Consider the following 7,167-nt stretch of genomic DNA (forward strand, 5'->3'; position numbering starts at 1 on the left):
TTAGATCAATTATTAAGTCACCAGTAAGGCGGTACCTATCATAAATTTGATCTTCAGTTTGAGCAAGCAAGGTAATCCTAACTCTAAAAATTCTCTCTTCTATCTGCCTTCCCCTCAAACCTGCACCTATTCTCAATCTATGGCGACGCGCAAGGAAGAAAAGTGCAGCCATTGTGCAAGGCTCCTGTTTGCTCTCTGACACACAGCAAGAGTGGAAGCAGCAACACCCAGCCTTATGTAGTGGACCAGGCAATCAGCAAGGCCTTCACAACATGTGGTCTGCAATGCATAACAGTGCAGGCTAATATGGATTTCAAACTGTATTGCACAATATTATGTGACAAAATTAAAAACATTTGAAATTTTAACTGCACACTCACAGAATTACACTTATTTATCTAACAGCAGCAAAGGACCAATGTGCACAACATCCACCAACATACCTTAGACTAATTCACAAAATTTGTCCAAACGATGATTTCTCTGAGATATCACACAATTTCAATATAACTTCACCAAAAGGTCAGAGGTCGCAAATAAACAGCCCATGATATCACATGTCACATTATTAAATCCATTTGAAAAGCAAACTGTCCCTTGAAATTGCTTACACAACTTCCCTTACGCCCACAGCATAAGATTTCCTATGGCAGCGAAAAAATAACACCATCTCTGACTTGTTCTTATTTTTAGAAATGCAAACTGCGTTTTCCAGAGCTTTTGCATTTTCCAAACGATGATGCATGGGGACATTTCCTTCTAAAATACGAATCGCACCCATTGCGACTCATTTTAGAACTCGCATATTCAATTACGAATTCTAAAATACCGAAAATGCAAAAAAAGAATGATGCATCTCACACTGGTAGATTGCATTCGCAAACGTCCGTTTTCTTAGAAAAATACCGATTGCGAATGCAATCTACTTTGATGCATGTGGGCCACTATTCCATGGTAAATAACGATTTCCAGTGTACATGCACATCTGTGCATGTACACCTGTGCCATGTGGCACACAGACATGCCCTAAGGGCATGTCTGTGTGTCACATCGCACACAAGCCAGAAACAGGGGTGCAACAGGGTGTCAAAGTGACACCCTGTCACCCTTGCAAAATCAATTACAGAATAATTACAGAGTAATTACAGAATCGGTATTTGCCATTGATTCCTATGCGCTTCAAGGCCCATAGGAATCAATGGCAAATACTGATTCTGTAATTACAGAATCGGTAATTACCGAATCTTACAGATTCAGTATTTTTACCGATTATTTTACCTACATAGCAATTACCAAATAGTGAATACCGAATCTGTAAAATTCGGTATTTACCATTCGGTAAATTGCTATTACCTACATCTAGGCCATAGACGGTAAACACGAACTAAAAGCTAAAAAATGCGAAGCTTACCAAACTCATTGCAACTGATAGCTGTGACTACGTGCTTTAGGGGGACTAAGGCTGTGAACGCGCACGCTTCTGTTCTCATGCTCTACCTCTTTTCTGGCGCTCTGCACGTTACCCTTTAATTACTTAGATATGTTATATCTACATGCTATTTAGCACAAACACTATAAATGCGCACATCTTTTCTACAGCTTCACATGTTGCCATTTTTTAAATACATATGCCATTACCACATGCTTTTAAGCGCAGCCAATAAAAAAACACACCTCTTTTGTAACGCTATGCACGTTGCTATTTAATTAGTTAAATATGTTATTGCTGCATGCTTTTAAGCACAAACAATTAAATGCGCACCTGTTTCTTACCGTGCCACACGCCTAATTAACAAGTTAAAAATACTGCACCCCATGCTCTTGAACACAAAGCCGGTAAACACGAAGTAAGACATACAAAATGCTAAACTTACCAAATCCATTGCAATCAATAACTGTGACCACGCGCTTTAGAAGACATAGGCACACTCTCTTCTCGCACTTAGCCACGCGAACTTCCTCACGCTACGCCATGTTTTCACTTTTGCAAGCTGCTAATTAGCTTTCCTTTTTTTTTTTTCTTTTGTCCTCATTTTGCGATTTGTATGTATAAGGTTTGAATCGGGAGCCCATTCCTTCAAAACGTTTGTGCCTTCACAGCCCCTTATTGGCCAATCTGAGGAGGGGAGGTCCCGTTACCGGTTGTTTTGGGTTTGGGGTCTCCTGTGACCTTTATTATAATCAATAATTCTGTTTTTGTGGGGTGAGCTAGCCTTCCTGGCTACTCGACGGAAATTATTCCTGTCTGAATTATTGTCTCCGCTTTAATCATTGGACTTTGTATTTCATGGCCATATTCTCACGTTAAGTTATCCATTTTATAAAATTTTTCCCAGATTTCTCAAAAATTAAACTTTTTACTTAGTTTCCCTTGTCTATCATTTCTGTTGGTTTTTATTACTGAGTTTAGCCAGTCCCCATGCTGTGGTGGTGTTGGCTTAACCCAATTTATGCATATTTGTCGTCTAGCTAGAAGTATCAGTACAAACAGTAGGTTTTCCTGGTTTTTTGTTAACTTACCCCGATCAATATTAATGTCAATCCCAAAGATAATAAGAATTATACTTACATCTACTTGTTTTCCCAGAACTAGTGTTATCATCTTACCAACTTCTTTCCAGAAAGTGTCGATAGTGGGGCATTCTATGAACACATGTAGGTCATTTGCCCTTTCCAGTCCGTATTTTGGGCAAGTCTTTTTGCTGGCTCCTTTGAATTTTGATAATTTTTTCGGGGTCCAATATGCCCTATGTATTGTAAAAAGATGATTTCTCTTCAGCGCAGCTGGTTTTATGTAAGACCAGCACTTTTCCAATGATTTTGTCCAAATGTTTGTAGATCTAAGTCTGGTATGTCTTTCCTCCAAACTGCCTCTGGGATCAGTACATCTTCTTCTCCTGCTGGGATTAGAGCCCAATACCACCTAGATATTTCCTTTTTTATTGGGGAGGATTTCAGCATTTCTTTCTCTATGTCTTCATTTCCCTCTTTCTTCTCTGTAAGCGATTTCGCCCAACTTGTCATTTGACAATATTTAAATTTGGACACTGATGCGTTTGTATTTGCAACTAGTTGGTTCCAGGGGATTATGTAGTTTCCTGTCATCAGTTGGCCCCATTTTACGATACCAGTTTCCTTCAGAGGTAGGGCCAATAGTCTTTTAAACATTCTGGAGTGCCTGGGGAATCCCAGATGGGGGCCTGTGAACTATAATATGGTATGTTTAGAGTGCTTCTAACTTGATACCATAATTTTACTGCATTGATTAGTATCTTTAGTTTTATCTTTTTGAAACATTTTGGGTGTCCAAATTTATATAGGAAATGGTCAATTCTGCCTGTCATATTTTGCAGGAAATCGGGGTAAAACTGGAAATTCTTAAGAAGTGGTCTCATATTTTTAAATTGGAAAGCCTTACAATATTCGATAAGATCAGGACTTGCGATTCCCCCTTCATGTTTTCCTCTCCTTCATTTTTTCCATGCTATTCTTGTTCCTTTGGATGACCATATGAAGCTTGTGATTTCTCCTTGAATCTTCTTTAAGGCGTCTCTCTTGAATTCCAATGGAATAGTGTTAAAGAGGTAGGTGAATTTGGGCACAATGGACATTTTTATTATATTTTATCTTCCCAGGAAACTAAGAGGAAGCCCATCCCATACTTTAAGTAGTTTCCTAGTTTCAACGGCAGTTCTATTCAGGTTTATCTGGGGAATTTTTTCTATATCTTTCACCAGCATAATACCTAAGTATTTTATTTTATCTTTAGAGTATGGATTGTTGTAAGGCGTGTTCCAGCTCATAGCCTCGGTTTTTTCTTGGTTTGTCATATATCCTGATACTCTTCCAAATTTGGCTATTGTAGACTCTATTGCAGCAGAATAACTCTTATAGTCATTTGTAAAAATTATCAGATCGTCGGCATATAGTGCCACCTTTTTGGACCAATCCTGATGTTGGAAGGGGGTTATTGAGGTGTGATTTCTCAGAGAGGCTGCAAGGGCTTCAATATATAAATTGAAAAGTAGGGGTGATAACGGGAACCCTCGCCTTTTCCCTCTTTGTATATCAATATTACTGGTAAGGCTCCCGTTGACTAGTATCTTAGCCCTTGGTTTTTTATATATCTCTGCCACCATGTGGCCAAAATTCTCCCCAAGATTATATTTACTAATGACTTTGTTCAGGAATGTCCAGTTGACCCTGTCAAAAGCTTTGGCAGCATCGAAGGTGATTATGGTTAATGGAACTTTTTCTGGGATAGCTATGTCTATTGCAGCAAAGAGTTCATGTGTTATTTCTTGTATTTGTCTTCCTTTTACGAAGCCTTTTTGGTCAGGATTAATCAATTTTGTCATTATCGAGGCTAGTCTCTTCGCCATGACCTGCATATAGATTTTATAATCGCAGTTGAGTAATGAAATGGGTCTATATGACTCACATAATGCTGTTTTTTTTCCTGGTTTTAAGATTATGCTGATGGTCGCGTCGTTCCAGGAGTCTGGAATTTTATCCAGTTTTTTGTAGATTAAATTTAGCAGCTCTGTTAACGGCGGAGCCAAGGAATCTCTCAGAATTAAATAGAGCTCGTTTGGTAAGGTATCTGGGCCGTCTGCTTTCCCTTTTTATAGGTTTTTCATAATAGTTCTTACCTCTTCAATTGTGATATCAGCGTTTAGTTCCTCTTTTTCCAATTCCGTTAGTTGAGGAAGTGGTATGTGGTCTAGATACTTCTGGATCTGTTCCTCTGTGGAATTTATATCCTCCTTGTATAAATTGGAGACAAATTTCACGAATTCCTGCATTATTATGGAATCCTCAGTTTCATTTCGATTGTTTTGTTGAATGCAGATTATTTTGTTTCTAGTTTGGTCTTTCTTCGTTTTCCAAGCCAGCAGTTTTCCGCATCCTTCTCCATATTCATGATTAGATAATTTGCTGGCTTCCCATCTTGTCCTTACTTTATTTTCCAGAAATTCAACTAGTCTCTCCTTTGGTTGTATCCTTTCTTTCTCTAACGTTTCTTTCATATCTGGAGTATTCTCCACCATTATTTGAAGATCAAGTGCTTTAATATCATTTTCCATACCTCTAATTTCTAATTTTGCACATCTAGATATATAGAATCCCATGCTTAATAGCTTTCCCCTAATGACTGCTTTATATGTGTCCCAGGTGTTTTGTTTTGATGTGCCAATTTGATTCTCCTCAAAAAAATTGGCTGCTGTTGTCTCTAATTCTTCTGCTGCCTGGGAGTCTAGTAGTATTGTACGGTCAACCGTCCATCTTGGTTGTAAATTGTATTAGTTATTTGTATGGTTAGTTGGACTGCCGAATGGTCGCATAGATGTTCTGGTGTATCTTCTATACTCTTGACATTATCTCGTAGACTCCCATTTATTAAGAAGTAATCAATTCTTGATCTATGGCCAAGTTTTTTATTGTGGAAGGTATATGGATATTTTTTATCACCTTTTTCTCTCCATATGTCTAACAGTCCCAGGTCATTTTTATAGTTACATAGCCATTCCCTCATTTTGGGTAGGTTTGATTGTTTTCCTGGGGGATATCTGTCCTGGCTTGGATCTATCAAAATATTATAATCGCCCCCTAATATTATCGGTGCGGTTGTTGATAGCAATTCTGTATAAAGTTTTTGCAGGGGGGTTGGGTCGTCTACATTAGGGCCGTAATATCCTGCTAAAGTGAATGAGTTGTCATGTATTCTTACTTTGATTAAGGCCCATCTTCCTTTGTTGTCAACTACTTTGTGCTCGATTTTGGCTTTAAGTGTTTTTTTGAGGATTATTATTATGCCTTTGATATTGCAGTCCTGGTTTGTGCAGACATAGGTGTCAACCCATTTAAGATTTTTCATTTTTTGGTCCCATTCTGCACTTAGGAGGTGCGTCTCCTGTAATATGATTATCTCACTGTCTACTTCCTTCAGGTATTCAAGAATCCTTTTCCTTCTGCTGGGTGTCCTAAGTTCATTGACATTCCAAGAGAGTACTCTGAATTGTTTACAGGTTGTGGCAATTCCTATTAGGAGTATCTTGCTTTTTTCGTGTTTTTGGGGTCCCGATAATTTCTTTTACTGTAATTTCTGAGGACATTTTTTCTGTTTTTTTCCCTATTTTGCTCCCCACCCGTGCTCTCTTTTTATGCGGTATTTGTGTTTTTTTGTGAGGTTCATTGTTTCCCATCCTGAGGAAGCCTCCCTTCTTCTTTTTGGGCGGTATTATTCGCCCTATTTGAGCTCGTTGCATCGCCTAGAATTAGCGATTTTCACCTTGCTTGGGTTTCTGTTTCAGACCGCAGTTGATCTTTTATTTGCTCTATGAAAGTTTCTACTTCTCTGGGATCCCTGATGTTGTGCATTTTGTTTCTCCACATGATCCTCAGTGCGGCGGGGAATTTCATCTGGACAGTGGCGCCAAGAGATTTTAGTTCTTGCATATGTTGCCCTAGCTCCCACTGTCTTGGGTTGCTTTGGACATGTCTGAGCGAATCCTGAAGGACCAATTGTCTTGTTTCAAGGTGCCACATTTTAGACCTTCACTTAGTAGTCTTTCTTTCAGTGTAAAGGATTTAAAATGTATCAGGATTTTCCTCGGTGTCTTCCTATCTTTGTTTTTCCTGAAAGGGTCTCGGTGTACCCTCTGTATGTCGTTAGTAAGATTGGCTTCTTTGGCCCATGAGAAATGTTCTTCAAAAAGAGAAACAATACATTTTTTAATGTCCGTTCCCTCCAGGTTCTCAGGAACATTCAAGACCCTCAGGTTATTTCTTCTCGCCTGGTTTTCTAGCGATTCTAGCTTCTGACTCATGCTTCTTTCATTTTCTCTGAGCTTCCTTATTTCTTTCTGGTTTATGTCAATTTTCTTTTTGAGATCTTCCACAACTAATTCGACTGCAGTCACTCTTTCTCCAGGAGTGTTAAATTTTTAGTCCAAAGTCTCACACACCTCTTGTATCTTACTTCGATTAGCCTCTGAGACTGAGAATTTCTCTCTCATTTCCTCTAACACTTTGTCCATGAATTTTTCCAAAAGTTTCTCTGTTTGTTCTACCATGGAGGGGGACTCTGTTGCTAGAAGTCTGCCGGGTATGGCATACTGGTGACTTCCTATGCCTCCATTTGCGGGTCTGTGAGGATTATTGTTT

This window comes from Lissotriton vulgaris, chromosome 7 (assembly GCF_964263255.1).
Source record: "Lissotriton vulgaris chromosome 7, aLisVul1.2, whole genome shotgun sequence".
In the NCBI taxonomy this organism is placed as follows: domain Eukaryota; kingdom Metazoa; phylum Chordata; class Amphibia; order Caudata; family Salamandridae; genus Lissotriton; species Lissotriton vulgaris.